Source organism: Natator depressus, chromosome 12, assembly GCF_965152275.1.
Source record: "Natator depressus isolate rNatDep1 chromosome 12, rNatDep2.hap1, whole genome shotgun sequence".
Taxonomy (NCBI): domain Eukaryota; kingdom Metazoa; phylum Chordata; order Testudines; family Cheloniidae; genus Natator; species Natator depressus.
The window spans coordinates 14,373,935-14,389,922 of record NC_134245.1 but is presented as its reverse complement, the minus strand read 5'-3'; the positions used below and the strand labels follow the sequence as shown (position 1 = coordinate 14,389,922).

The following is a 15,988-nucleotide window of genomic DNA, read 5'->3' as shown; positions in this document are numbered from 1 at the left end:
AGACTATATTACCTGTCCATTGGAGGAAGTCAGCGGATTGTAATAGATGACCAATTTGCTATTGTGGCAATAACTACAATAATACAAATAATCACTTTTTGTTATGTTAAAAATTTATTTTTTTAAATTTAATGGTGTCTATAGATTTGAGTCCTTTTTAATAATGCAAATAAAAGCTACCTAAGGGCAATATTCCTTTAAGTAAGTTATAGAGAGACCACCTCTAGTTCTAACTTCGTATGGGCTAAATCCAGCAAGGGTGCCAGTAGTTGACTATGGCTTTTGTTAATGTGTACATCTATCCAGGAGCTGGGACTGAAGCAACCGAGCCTTTTCAGATTGGCTACCAAACAGGCTTCAAAGAGAAATGCTTTAAATCAGTGGTTCTCAACCAGGGGGCCGTGAGCAGGTTTCAAGGGGCCCACCAAGCAGGGTCAGCATTAGACTCGCTGGGGCCCAGGGTAGAAAGCCTAAGCTCCACTACATAGGGCTGAAGCCCAGGGCCCTGAGCCCCACCACCTGGGACTGAAGCCAAAGCCTGAGCAATGTAGCTTCTCGGGAGACCCTTTGGCATAGAGCCCCAGGCAGTTGCCCTTCTTGCTACCCACTAATGTTAGTCCTGGCTTTTATATGCAGAAAAACATTTGTGACACAGGTGGATAGTGGAGTTTTTATAGCATGTTGGGGGGTCCTCAGAAAGAAAAAGGTTGAGAGCCTCTGCTTTAAATCATTGTTTAGAGAGGTTCAAGTCACCACTCTATTCGTGAAAAAGTCCATATGCTGCTATCAGTCCCCTGAGCTAGAAAGTCCCTGTCTTGTGTGAGTTTTTAATTGCAGACGTGTTCATGTGCAGAACAATTAACCCTAAGGAACTGGCTTAATAAAATGTGTGTGTGTCTGTCTCTCTATCTATATATACACACTCGTATATGTATGCATTTGCTTATGTGTTTCTGAGCTACCTGTGTAAAGCAACAGGTGCCTGTTTTCGAACTTCTATTCCAGTGGATAAATACTTTTTAAAAACTGTTTCTTTTGGACTTATGAAGTGCTCCTTTGGCAATGCTGCACAGCCAGCAAACTCTCATGGTTTTATCACAAGTTTTGCAATATTTGGTGTTTTTCTTAATCTAGCTACTGCAGTCCTGTGATTTATGTGAGAATCTCTGATTTTGTTTTTAAAGCAAGTTTCCAGTTCTCTCAGTTGAGAAGAAAATCTTGAAAACATTGTATGTACCCTACAGGCTCAAAAACCAAAAGGCAAATAAAAAAGCTGCCAACATTTATTGCTTTTTAACATTCTCATAGGTTTTTAATTCAGTCCCATGATTTTTTGGGACCCGAGTCATGAATTTAATAGTTTGGGGTTTGCAAAACTTTATGCAGTATGTATCAATGGATATTTTTACCTTGTCGCATTTTGATCTTTTTAGAAGAGCCAAGGGTTGATTTAAATGAGAATGGATGAAATACCCTCTCAGCGCACAGAGGTGGTTACTCCAAATTGAGTTTTGCAGTGTATGAGGTGTCACAAATCTCCTCCCCCTCCCCCACGCCACCGGTTTATAGTCTATCAAGGGCACCCCTCTCAGGCTTCTGCCTCCCTGTCTGTCACCTCGCTTGGGCGAAGTCTCATATTTGTCTCCCTCCTGACCAGGGTATTTCCAGGTTGCACAGTTCCATGATGATGCTGTGAACTCCCCAGAAAAGTCAGTCTGTCTAAGAAAGTCTACTTCACTTTTCTCCCATCAACAGGGGCACACAGTGCTATTGCCAGTAGTTATAAGTTACCCCACAGTACTTCCTATGCAAGCCTGTTTATTCTTAAGGTAAAAAGCATTACAGAAAAAACAATAAAAGAATCTATATGGCTGCTAATACATTTTACCAAAGATCACCCCCATTTTCTTCAACATGGGCTCTGGCATGTGTCAGTCCTTCCAGCCTTTCCCTAAGGATTGGGGCCCTCTGTCAACTGGAAGTCCTGACCATTTTCTGGGGATCAGAACAAAAAGCCGTGATCCTGTTTAAAGCCAGGATTTTTAGATAAATAGCCTTTCTTTGGATTCTCCAAGGCCTCACCAGTGCCAAATATAGGGGAATAATCACTTCCCTTGATAATCTGGCAATGCTCCTACTTATGAAGTTCCATACAATCCCACAGTAGTATGCAAACATTTGTGTTTTCAATACAATGGACACTAAAGGTATTAAACTTTAATGCAGTAAGGTTTAATTTAATTCCATAAGGTTTGCCCAGAATAGTGCAGGATACGATCATATCAGTCACGAGGGAACTGGCATTGCTACTGATCGCGGCATGTTCTGTTGGTAAAGAGAGGAATTCAGTTGCCAGGGCTGGGTCTCCAGTGCTGCAAAAGCATGAAACTTTACTTCTGCTTTTTTAAACAATAAAAATGAAACGCTTTCCATAGCTGCGATACCATCTGGTAAGCCTGGTATATAAACAAGACAAGTAATATAAATGGTCATGCTAATTTTAAGTGGAAATTTAATTTAGAGGGTTTGGCAGGCGGAAAATAGGTAAGAAATCTATTCTCTAATTGTCAAACTTTATATTTCCAAATTGAAGCAACCAGTGTCACATATCTGCCTATGTAAACATTATAAATGTTAGAAGACATATGGCTAAATGTACACGAACTATTATTTTGCCATTTTAGATCCTTCTTACTGATACACTTTTTTTTTTAATAGACTCTTTAATTTGAGGCAACAAGCTGAACAATGTCTGAGGAAAAAGTATTTTACAAAATTGTCCTTCACCTTACTTACCATTTCCATTTGTGACATGACATTAAAAAATGAAAGTATTTTTGGTGCAGCACAGTTCATCTTTGTTTTTATGTTTGCTACTTCATTATTTCATCCTCTGCTTATGTTTGTACCCAGATTTAGTTCTGCATTTCTTTTACTGCAACATTCTTTAAAAAAAATCTTGCTGTTTGTAAATGTTGTTATAAATCTGGTCCATACTGTATGTGCACATTTCTAGGCTTCATAGTGGTTTGATCAGCTAAGATGAAATATAGGTGTTTTCTTAAGATTTTGATCATTTTTAGTAACATACTAGTTTTAAGGTCATGGGAGACCGCCCATAGTGGCTGGTTTTGTCGCTTCCGTCAGTTCTGTCTTAGCAAAAAGCCTCTATAACCTGGAGATGCATGGAATGGCAGTCAGTGGTGAAATATGATCCTAGTTATTACTCTGCATACTCTACTGCAAAGGAAGCAGAGCTCTGAGCTCCCTGCCAGGAAAATGAGTAACAGAAACCAGAGTTGTTAACAGTAGCTTTCAGGCTATTGGCCTCGAGTGTGCATACTTAAGGTGAAGGGTGAACAGGAAGTGGATTCCAGGAAAAGTAGGGGTGGAGTTGTGAGAAATTCATGGATTAGTCCAGTATGTGAGGAGCATGTAGGATCCAAGCCAAACTGAACAGTAGGTCTAACTAAATTCTTCCTGCTGCTAAGACTTATTACTGTTGTATGCTTCAGATTCTCTTAAGAATACTCCAATCTTCGAATGAGACATCAGTTACAATACAGTGTTTTGAAACTGACATAATTAGAGTGAAGGTTTTGAGGCATACCGAAGGTTTAGCTCATTTTAATTATGAGAACAAAGCACTTTACCTCACATATTCCTTGTCAGCCTTGCCTGCAACTTTGGAATGAGACTAGCAAAACCAAATGTTATGAAAATATTTTTACAAAAATACAGTGTATGTGCAGTCTGAACATAGATGCATAATAATGATTCTAATTTCTCTTTAACAGGGCAGACTTTTGTTTTCTTCAAAAATAAACTGGTTATCTAATATGCATTGCAAAAGAACCACGAGACATATTGTGACAGAAAGCTAAACATTTACAGTTTTTAAAATAAATATTTAATATCTTTCCTTATTGAATAGTGAGTGAAATTTATGAAAATACTTCAGGTTTTCTGTTGTCCGATATTACAGTATACTATATGAAAACTAATAAGATTGTAGCTGAAATTCCCAGTGTTTAATTCTTTATTTTATAGTTTTGTAGAATGTATTATCCAAGAGAAGCTTGTTTTATGAGTTTCACTTGCAAAATAATGTTCAGAAACACTTGCTATCCTGCTCTCAGAAGATCATTTCTCTTTGGAATTGGAATAGGTTTGGGTAGGGAGGTCTGTTGTGTGCCCTCCTTATATGCTATTTAAATGACTTACGATGGAATGCCCATGTGTTTTTTCAGACACCTTTTCCAATACTGGTGAATGTGTTAACTTTTGAATATTGAGAAAACTACCAGTTGGTTTGATTATTTTCACCAGTTTTAATAGCTTTGTGAAGGTGGGTGGAAAAAATACCATGTCACTGATTTTTTTTTTTAATGCGTTTTATTAACTAGCTATTAGATAAAGCCTGTAATTTAGGGGAAGAACTCATTAAGTAGGTATACGTTTGGATACAGCTTTTAAAATTGATTTTTAAATTAGGGAAAAAAGAGGAACTTAATGTGGTTTATCATTTGAAAATGCTCATTTCAAATGAAATACGTTCATAGCAGTGTTACTTGTGTATCTCTGATTTCAGTGTACATTAGTTTTTAAAACATGCCATGGTCACTAAAACTTAGTCATGTGCAGTGTAAAAGCTGGTATAATCTAGAATGTTTTGTGGTCATGATATATTTTCTGTAGGTGCAGTAATTGGATCGCATCAAGAACAATGCAATATTATCTTTAACCATAAATTTTATAGTCTTGTGCATATTTTATTATAGATCAATGCAATAAGAAGAAAATACAAGTGATATTGATTGAAGTAGTTTAACTGAGTTTGTGCAAATTTTGTTGAATTCTCCCACTGCATTACTATTGTAATGTTTTAGGAGTTCATAAGATTGTGTAACATCCATTGTAATAAGTTCAGCTTGACAACTGGAGAATGAATTTATGGCATTTTAGTCCATTAATGAAAGAGGTCATCTTGGAATTTGAGAACATTTTGTATCTTAAAAACTTAATGTAAGACTCAAAACTTCATTTTCGTAATTTTAAATATACCTGCTAAGGTGTTGCAAAATATTAAACATTGTGTTTACCACAGTGTACCTTAATAACAAAGAACATTAAATCCTCTAGAAAGCTTTGGTTTGCTAATATCCTTTTTCTTAACTTTGAAAATATTTACGCAAATGGAATTGTACTATGGATTTTAAAACCTATCCACTGTAGTCTGAGATGCTGGAAATGAATGAGGAATCGTATGTTTATCTTTATGGGATTTTTTTTTTAAACAAAAACATACTAGAATTTGATGATAGAACTTTTAGTTTGACTTAGATAATTTTCCATTTCATAATCTTAGGATCTCAGATTGCCTGACATTTATTAAGCTTTTTTGATGGTCTTGTTGATTTTATTAACTAACAAAACAGAAAAGGTTTTAACATATTTAGATTTCATATTAATTTTTAAACACTATCAGTCTAAAGAAGAGTAGGCTTGCACTATTGTAACTGTGTTCCACATAAAAACAAATGTAGACAGATATTGTAAAATACATATTTTTTCAGTGAGCATTTTATGGCCATTGCACTTAATTTTATTCTTCTCTGCATTTTCATAGAAGTATGCTGCCACCACTATTGTTAATGGACTGATTACATGTATTAAAGGAGGGAAATACAGACCGTAGGAGCAAAGAAAGGTTTTATCTGAGCAGCAGTATTTATACACATGGATGAAATAGGATAAAGTGATGGTAGTTTTAACTTCCGAATTTTTCTTTTCTGGCTAAAAGTCAGATACTCTAACTTTACTGTTGTAATTAATATATTCAACGAATTAAAAATCTGTGCAATTTTCAGACTGAGTGGGAAACTAAAACTGTATTTGTGCTGGTGAGCACAAGATCTTAACTGTACTTGCTTGCTCTCTTGTTACTAAGCAACAGATGACACTGCATTTGTAAAATGAATTTGTCGTGCCCCCCTTGGAAAAAAGTGAATGAAATTCCAAGATTTGTAGATGCTGCTTTTGGTGTGGTATACATTAGTGCATGTGTATATATGTTTGTGTGTATGTGTATAAATTTGTTTTCATATATACACTGTGTTAATATCAGAGCGCGACATCCATTCCATCTGCGTAAAACCTAAGAAATTGGGCTTTATACAGCAGGGTTACAGAAGTGTAATCTACACCCAGAGCACAGAACTTCAGTCTTGTACTGGAATAGCAGCTACAACCCCTTAGTATTAGTGTCTTGGGGCCAGTGGATTCAAGTAAATGTAGCTCCACCATCTGCTCTTATCCATGATGCACAGATATTCCTGGATGGCTATTCCATTCATGGACCCCCTGCATTGTACCAGTCTATGGATGAGGAGCTCAGGACTCATTTTGTTCTTCTTAACCATAGGTGATATTCACCCTAAAGAGCTAATATACGGCAATGGTGCAATGAGCACAAATATGAAGATATGGCCGAAAACTCATGCGATCCTGGGATATAAATATGAAGGGGAATATCAAGTAGGAGTAGAGAGGATCTATTGCCTCTGTATTTGACATTGGTCGAACTGTCATTTTAATTATGGGCCCAGTTCTGGTGCCCACAATTCAAGAAGGACGTTGGTAAATTACAGAGGGCTCAGAAGAGCCATGAGAATCATTAAAGGATTAGAAAACATGCCTTATAATGATAGACTCAACTGTCACAACCTAGTTAGTGTAACACAGATGGTTAAGGGGTGACTTGATTATAATCTGTAAGCACCTATCTAAATGGGGAAACAACTATTTAATAATGGGCTCTTCAGGCTAAGCAGAGAGAGGTATAATACAATCTAATGGCTGGAAGCTGATGGTAGACAAATTCAGAGTGGACATGAGGTGTAAGTTAACAACAGTTGGGGTGATTAATAGTTGGAACAATTTACCATCACTAACAATTTTTAAATCAAGATTGGATTTTTTTTTTTTAAAAAGAGATGCTCTGTGAATTATTTTGGGAAGTTCAATGCCTGCATTATACAGGAGGCCAGACTAGATGATCACAATGGTCCCATCTGATCTTGGAGTCTATACAGTAAATGCTGTCAAATATCCAAAATACACAAGTGCGGAGGGGGGTGTGTGTGTGTGACTTTTTTTATATTAATCAAAGGTTTTACTTAAACACTTGAAATGTGATTCTTTCTAAGTTAATATCTGTTTAACTAAATTATATATAGTACACTTTCAGTCCTTATCTTAGTCCATATATTCAGCCCATGCTCTGTCACTATAATTTCAATAATTTGAAATCATCCTTACGTGTTAAGTAGAACAAGTATCTTTCTATAGTTTTTATGTGGAACATAGTTACAATAGTGCCAGCCTTCTGTTATTCAATTTATGAAGTTCTGATAATTCTGAAAGCATCTTAAAATTCAGAAGCATTTTGAAATCATAAAATGCCTGAAAAAAAAGACAAAATGAAAAATACTGAAGACCACTAAAATCTGTGTGGTATACTGTATATTTCATGTGTCTCTAATTCATCTATTATTATTTTTGCATAGTTTTCTTTTCTGCTTACTAGTGTTGTTTGCTATTGTACAATGTTAGTCAGGGAAGTGGCAAAGACAGTTGGAGTTGTAATATCTTTCTATGAGGATCATTCTTTAGTGTTGGATTTATGCAGTTGGCACTGTATTACTGTTGCTACTTATCCATCTTTGGAGAGAATTAAGGTGGTTGAATCATTCCTTTATTACTTTTGTTGAATTTTAACTAGCAGTAATGGTTGCTTGTAATGATTATATAAGTCCCTTTGAGATTGCTCTGGTTGTCAAACATTATTAGGTTATTCTGTTTTGATTTTGCAAATTTGTGTATTTTTTTCTCAAAATATTTTCTGGTTTAGGTTTATTTTGAATATTTTTTTCTGGGATAATTGCAGGGTCTGTTAGATGTATTTAGAATTCAAGTGATGACTACAATGCCAAATATAATATTGAAACAAATTCAAGAATTAATTAGCAGATGGCAGGCATGGAAGGAGTCTTCTGTCAAGACATGTTTGCAGAGTTATCACATATGCCAGTGAGATTAGACCAATTGCCCCCCCCCGCCCCCCAAATTTAGAAAATAGTCCTTAAATTGTTGTTGCAGAAGAGAGCCACAAAGGTACAACTAAATTTATAAATATTATTAGATGCAACAGATGTCTGGCTGACAACATTCAGAAAACTATCAAGTAATTCAGTTATCTGAAAAGTGCTAACCTAGTGATAAAATCATGTGCTAATTATGCAAGTTCAGTAGTTGGAAGAAGAGCTGTCTAGCTAGAGAGGAAACAAAGTCAAGCATATCTTGGACTTTTATCTAAATGGAGCAACCCATTGAATGTGGTGTCCATTTGACCCATCTGTGTGTCAGTCCACTCAAATGCAAAAAAGGACAGAAGTAGAATGAGTAGGAATCTGAATCAGGTGCCTACTGAAGTACAGTAACTCCTCACTTAAAGTCGTCCCGATTAACGTTGTTACGTTGCTGATCAATTAGAGAACATGCTTGTTTAAAGTTGTGCAATGCTCTCTTATAACGCTGTTTGTCCACTGCTTGCAGAAGGAGCTGCCCATTGGAGCTAGCTGGTGGGGGTTTGGAACCAGGGTGGACTGGCAGCCCCCCATCGGCTCCCCTAAGTTCCCAGTGCGGCAGCTGCCCAGCAGGCTATCAATTGCCCAGCAGTTCAGCTGTCCCCTGCCTCACTGCCGTGAGCTGCTCCTGCCCTCTGCCTTGGAGCTGCTCTCAGAAGCCTCCTGCTTGCTGTGCAGGGGAGGGGGGGAGAAGAGGGGTGCTAATGTCAGGGTGTCCCACTCCTCCCCCCTCCCCCTTACCCCATCTCCATAGAGCGTGGGGGGGGGGGACACGACACAACAGGGCTCAGGACGGTTGGAGCTTGCTCGCAGCAGCTGCTGTCTCAACTTGCTGATCTACTTAAAAGGGCAGTGTACTTAGAGTGGTGTCAGCATATTTAAAGGGGCAGTGTGCATCTCTCTCTCTCTCTCTCTCTCTCTCACATACACACAGGGTGTGTGTCTCTGTCTGCCATGCTGTCTCCCTCCCATGCCCACCCTCCATTCGTGCTGTCTTGTAGAGTGTCAGGCTACATTAACAACAATGTGTTAACCCTTGGGGGCTCAGCCAAGTGCTAGTTCATCATTCAACAGTAAGGCATTCCCTGGGAGATATCCCACCCTCTTCCACCCTCTGCCTCCACCACCTCAACCAAGCTTCACAATCATCATTGCTGTGTATAGTATTAAATTGTTTGTTTAAAACTTATACTGTGTGTGTATATGTGTGTGTGTGTGTGTGTATGTATATATATATATATGTATATATATATATGTATAGATCACGTCTTTTGTCTAGCGAAAAAAAATCCCTGGAACTTAACCCCCCCATTTACATTAATTCTTATGGGGAAATTGGATTCGCTTAAAGTAGCATTTTTTAGCAACTTAACTACAACTTTAAGCGAGGAGTTACTGTATTTCATGCAATATTACTTATGAGATTTCAAGTCTATAAGCAGCTTCTGCTTAACTCCTCCTTTTCTTGCCATCGCTTACCCCCCCCCCCCCCCAAAAAAAAACCCAACCCTGCTAGAGAAGTATGTCCTCTATTTTTCAAAATGTGGAATTTTCCTTTCAAACATTCAACTGTTCCAGCACTCAGGTGGGAAATATTCACTCCTCAGCAAGTCAGTACTTTAAAAGTCTGATATTTCAAGACATGCAAGAAGGCTAGAAACAGGAGCATTGTATTGAAAAAAGGAGATTCTGAATCTCTTACGGTATTTGATTCTTGGTCTGAAAGTTTCTGTAATATGACTTAAAAATCAGATCATTAAGTACAGAAAAACTATTTGAGGGTGTCAAGGTTCCTTCCCCACTCTGAACTCTAGGGTACAGATGTGGGGACCTGCATGAAAAACCCCCTAAGCTTATTTTTACCAGCTTAGGTTAAAACTTCCCCAAGATACAAACCATTTCACCTTTTTTGTCCCTGGACCTTATTGCTGCCACCACCAAGCGTCTAACAAAAATAACAGGGAAAGAGCCCACTTGGAAATGTCTTTCCTCCCCAAAATCCCCCCCCCCCCCCAGCTCTACACCCCCTTTCCTGGGGAAGGCTTGATAAAAATCATCACCAGTTTGCATAGGTGAACACAGACCCAAACCCTTGGATCTTAAGAACAATGAAAAAGCAATCAGGTTCTTAAAAGAAGAATTTTAATTAAAGAAAAAGTAAAAGAATCACCTCTGTAAAATCACCTTACAGGGTAATCAGATTCAAAACATAGAGAATCCCTCTAGGCAAAACCTTAAGTTACAAAAATACACAAAAACAGGAATATACATTCCATTCAGCACAACTTATTTTATCAGCCATTTAAACAAAACAGAATCTAACTCATATCTAACTAGATTGCTTATTAACTCTTTACAGGAGTTCTGACCTGCATTCCTGCTCTGGTCCCGGCAAAAGCAACACACAGACAGAGAGAACCCTTTGTTTCCCCCCACCCCCGTCCAGCTTTGAAAGTATCTTGTCTCTTCATTGGTCATTTTGGTCAGGTGCCAGCGAGGTTATCTTAGCTTCTTAACCCTTTACAGGTGAAAGGGTTTTTCCTCTGGCCAGGAGGGATTTAAAGGTGTTTACCATTCCCTTTATATTTATGACAGAGGGTACTTACAGGCTTCTAAGATATATTTGTTGCAAGCCAGGAGCCACAAGAGTGAAGATGGTGCTCCTGGCTGGCCAAAGGGAACTGCCCAGGGACTTGGGCGGGCTCAAGCTTCGTTCCCCGTTCCTGGGGTTGTGTAGTAATTTTTGTTGTCAGAAGGGGGTCGAGGTGTAATGAAGTTTGAGAATGCCTGTCCTAAAGAATATCCCTGAATAAGATGATGTTATGTTAGATTGTTACCATGATTGAGAATGTTGATGCGAAGTCTCTGAAAGATGAATCCAGGAATGTAACTTAGATGTTTTAGAAACAACTGACATATGCTTTGCATCCTTGAAAGTTGTTGGCATTCGTTCCACTTTAAAAGAAAACAGTCAGTTTCTATTACAAAAAGTGGCAGCTGTCGACTTGTGACTTTGCATTTGTTTGTGGTATTTTCCCTTCATGTTTTGCAGATTGAAATGCTAGTCTTCAAAATATCTCCGTATTCAAGACCTTTTTTCACCAAACAACCTACATTGGTAGTGACAGGAGCCTCTACCTGTAGTTGTTGGGGTGGGTGAAGGAAGGGGAATTCTAACCATAGCTAGCATATGATTATTGAAACAAAGCTGAAATGATTTTGTACATAAGTACTCTTTTACTGGAGAAGTAGAACATTATCTTTGAATTTGAGCTTTGTTTTTATGCTTGTATGTTCAGAACATCATGCTGTAAAACAGGGAATACTTGTTCTTATCTACAATTTTCAAAAAAAACTTTAGGAACTGCCTTAGAAAATGGCACCAGTTGTTTCAGGCAATATAATATATTTAAATAGAATTCAAATATTCAGAAGAAAGATTCAAGTTATTGTAAGTAATCTCACTAGAAAAAACCGCTATTATGCTTTCCATGACTTACTCCATACTCTCTTTGGCTTCGATTGTCACTGCTCTAAAAGGGATAAGAAAATAGTTCTAAAAGAGATTTTGCACATTCTTAGGAGTTGGGTTCCTTTTTCTTCACTGGATTGTGGAAGCTACAGCTACTGTGGGTTAAGCATTTCTCTGTCAGCTTGCTGTAGAAATTCTATTAAATCACTGAAGTAGGTGGTGAAGAGTAACCTTAGTTCTTAAGAGCCTTGAAAGCAGCTGCCAGCTGCTGTAGCTAAAGAACACCAGCTGTCAAAGAGAAGGCAGGTAAACTAAGGTAGAGGAATGCATAAATAATCATTATAATTTATGTTAAACTGGATGAGGGTAAAGGAGAAAGGGTTAGACTGCCAGGAAGGGAGGACTTCAAAGAGCTGAACCCAAGACAATTGGCTAAATAGAATCATATAACCCTTTTTCAGGTTGTTGCTCCCCAGTTAAGCCCACGCTTTAAGAACTGTGTACGCTTTCCTACTTGCAAAACACCCAATGTATGCTTGCTATTCAGGATTATCATATGAAACAATATATGCAAATACATTGCAGGTTCATGCCACCCCCATTACACAATGTTTATGCACAGTTCTCGGTATGTACATGTATGTGAAACTCATTCTTGTGAGAATGTTTGTGTTTCTAAGTATTTAGGCCATCAGTTTGTCACCCAAATACTTTTTCCTGACTGAACTATAGCTCTGAATGCCTTGAGGTTGGAGGTAAGGAATTCTCAGAGTTCCTTTACCACTTTGCTCCTCCTGTTGGTCTGACAGAGTCCCGGTCTGTTGACCTTCAGGGCACTGTGAAGGATTGTGGAGGGAAAGAAAATTCAGTGGCTTCAGTCCAGTGCTTAGAAAAGTTATTGGTCCTGAAAGTATTTACTTTGGTCTGTCAGTGTCTGACAGGGTGGACTAGGCTCGGAGTCCCTCCTCCTGGAGGCCTCAGGATCCTGCCACATGCATCCTAGGAAAGGAGCAGTGGAGCCAAGTCCTCTGAGAAGCCTAGACAGGATGCGAAGGGCTAGCCAATGAGAGAGGCTGCAGGAAGCAGCCAGTGAGGGCCCAATAGGGCCATATGAAAAGGAGCTGCAGTGCCAGTGACAGGCAGTTCCTTGCTGGAGCCACAGGATTGAAGATGGTGCTCCTGGCTGGCCAAAGGGAACTGCAGCACCACAGACAGCTCCGTGCTGGCAGAGACCAGGGGAGTGAGGAAAGAGCTTCTGGCTGGGTGAAGCATGGGTGCAGACTGGGGCCACAGGGAAGTGGCCCAGGGAACTAAAAACGGTTTTGTTAAAGGGACATGACAGTGCATGGCTGCTATTCTTAGGGTTCCTGGGCTGGGACCTGGAGTTGTGGGCGGGCCCAGGTCCCCCCCATAAGCCACTGGGGAATTGGCCTACAGTTGGACAGCAATAAGCCCCCAGAAAGGGATCTGAACTACTTAGTGGCCTGGCAGGAAGGGCCCGGAGAGGATGAAATCGTTGCCTCCAGGGAGGAAGTCCTGGGGGTACAGCCCAGTACCACAGTTGGGACTGTTTAAAGATTTTAGATGCACCCGACCAGAAGGGGGCACTCGGTAGAGGTGCATGCCAGCCCATTACACAATGTTTCTAGTGTTGGTAGGCCACGGAATACCAGAAGATAGGTTTATCATTGTTATTATAGTGTGTGTTCTGCATTTCAATTCTGGGATGCTTTTAGAAGAAACCATTAGAGTGAAAGATTTATACTCTTATCATGCCAATGGCTTGGCACACTCAGAGGCAATTTAGAACATTACTTTCTAGTTCTGGTGGGTTAGCCAGATAGAGGATGCTAAAATTACATTCTTCTTTGAGTGCTGGTCCCTGTGGGTATTCACTTCGTGGATACTCCTGTGCTCTGTGTCCGGCAAAAGCAAATTTTTCAAGAGCAGTGTCCGTTGGTTCCAAGCCTGCACCCTGCGCTGCCTCATGCTTTCAGTCAAGGAGCAGCGCGGACCGATCACCTTTCCAGTTGCTTACTCTGCTGCTTGCGGTCTGAGTTGATGCCCTTCTGAGTCTGTAGCTTTATAGCTCTAGCTATTCCATTTGTAATATATTGTAAATAGTTTATTATTTTAGTAGTTTAGTATAGTAATAGTTTATTTATTTAGTATATAGCTTATAGTTAGTGGGGATCAAGAGGGTTCCCCTATCATTTGGGGCACTTAGTATGCTCAAGGTCCCAGGCTTCAAGCCGTGCTGGGTGGGTCTTTCTGGTGAGTGACCCACACAAGAGCTGCCTGCGCTGCCTCAGGAAATTACACATTCTATTGAAGCATGAGATTTGCCACTCCTTTCCCCCTCATCCTAGGCAGTCATGGAAGGTCAGATTCCATAGGTACCTGATGGAGGCTTCCATGAGGCCCTGGTCTGATCTGGAACCCTCCTGCTCTTTTTTTGTCAGCTGGAGCCTTTGGGCAGTGCTCTTCCAACACAGGCACCTTTTGAGCTTGAGACCCTAAGAACCAAGGACTCCACGAAACAAAAAAAGGAAAAGATGATGAAACACCCTCAAGAGAGAGACACCCTCATAAGAAGAGACAACAATCACTTCTTACGTCCTCAAAGAAAAGGACTGCCTTGCCAACTTCCTTGATACCGGGTGAGACTCCATGCCCTGGAGCCAGGTGCCTCTATAGCTCATGGGGAACTTGGACTGACAAAGATGATACCGGGAGATTCCAGTGCTCTGAAAATGTCCACAAAGGTGCAAAGGGACAGGAAGATGCATTCGCCTTCCCCACTGGTGGTACAAGCCTGCGCCAGTAGACTACCTGGTGCTGAAGACTCCTGTTAGCTCTCCTTCAGCCAGACCTCATTACACCCTTCTCAGGAACCTGATGACCTACATAACTACAGAGTAAATGATCCTGTCAGGCCAGGTTCAAGTAAGACATCACTATGCCATCTGTATATCATTCACCAGTACTGAGCACTAGACAGAGTGTGGATGCACCAGGATCACTGGAATACTATTCGCCAGGGCACGCCTTTGGTCTCACTACCTCAAGTCACACCATACTGATGGTTCTACATATAGAGCCAGGTAACTCTTAATCTGGGGATGAACAGAAGGTTCCCATGGTCTCAAGAAGGAACATTAGTGCGAACAGGGCTTCCAGAGTCTCCTGGGTCCCTACTGTGGAGCTAGAGACCATTGGTATTCCCCTGCCCTTGGGGCCCACTTCCATACATTGTGATCACAACCACTGGCCATACTGGAGTTCTTGGAACCCATATTCTCGAGCCCCAGTCTAAGAAACCCAGATCACCGTTTCAGACAGAAATTGCCTCCAAGAGAGGAGCCTCAGCCTCCTGAGAGCAGGAACAATCAGTACCACTGAATCTGCAAATTGTCATCTTCAATTCTGGATGAGGTGGTAGCACTGGCCTTCCCACTCCTCTCCAGATGACTACAGGCAGTACCAGGAGCTTCTGAGGAGGATTGCAAAAACCCTACGGATCCCACTGGATGAAGGCCAGGATCCTACACACAGACTTCTGGAGAGCCTCTCTAGTCTAAGGCTCCTTCCATGGTGACTCTCCCTAGTGATGAAGCCATTTTAGAGCCTGCTAAGGACATTTGGCGCACACTAGTCCCCCAACCTCTAAGAGGGCTGAAAAGAAGTGTTCCCAGGTGGTGGAATATCTATTCTCCCAACCCTGACTTGAACACTCGGGTTGTCTAAGCGGTCACAGAGTGGAACAGGTTCCTCCAGCCCAGGTCCACCTCTTCAGCTAAAGATGTCAAGAGGCTAGATTGCTTCGTAAGAAAGAACTATTGTTCATCCAACCTACTATTCTGAATTGTGAACTACAAGATGCCTATGTCTAAATATGACTTTACTAATTACAACAAGCTGTTGGATTTAGTCAATAAACTATCTCAAGAATATAGGCCTCAATTCTAGGCTATCCTAGTGAGGGGAAGCTGTTTGCAGGATCATCCCTACAGGCATCACTTGATGCAGTGGACACAGCTTCCTGCGCCATGGTGACTTGAGTGGTCACGAGGCAGATCTCTTGTCTGTAGTTATTGAGTTTTCCCAAGGAGATCCAAGTGGTGGTTGAAGATCTCCGCTTTGAGGGTAACAACCTTTTCAGTGAGGAAAAACCAGAGAGTCACTTCTCTCTTAAGGACTCTCTCACCGTCTGTTCCTTGAGAATATATACCCTGACTCCTCACAGGAAATATTCTAAGCCACTGCTGGATAGCTACTGGCTAACCCCTCAGCTGGTCTTATCAGCAGATGATCTATGAGGCACCGAGAAAACCCAGAGGGTGGAGCATGGCAGACACACCGCACCACT

The 15,988-nt window shown here is 40.4% G+C and overlaps 1 protein-coding gene across 6 annotated transcripts in view; it reads left to right on the top strand.

Annotated features, from left to right (window-relative positions):
- The window catches only part of CHD9 (chromodomain helicase DNA binding protein 9), a 182,314-nt gene that overhangs the window by 31,316 nt on the left and 135,010 nt on the right, over positions 1-15,988 (top strand). The window contains exon 1 of one of the 6 annotated variants that reach the window (XM_074968619.1): positions 3,391-3,459. The exons of the other annotated variants lie outside the window; for them this stretch is intronic. The gene's annotated coding sequence lies outside the window, so the exon portion shown is untranslated. Of the gene's footprint in view, positions 1-3,390; positions 3,460-15,988 lie in introns of those variants that run through there. 6 annotated transcript variants of the gene reach the window in all.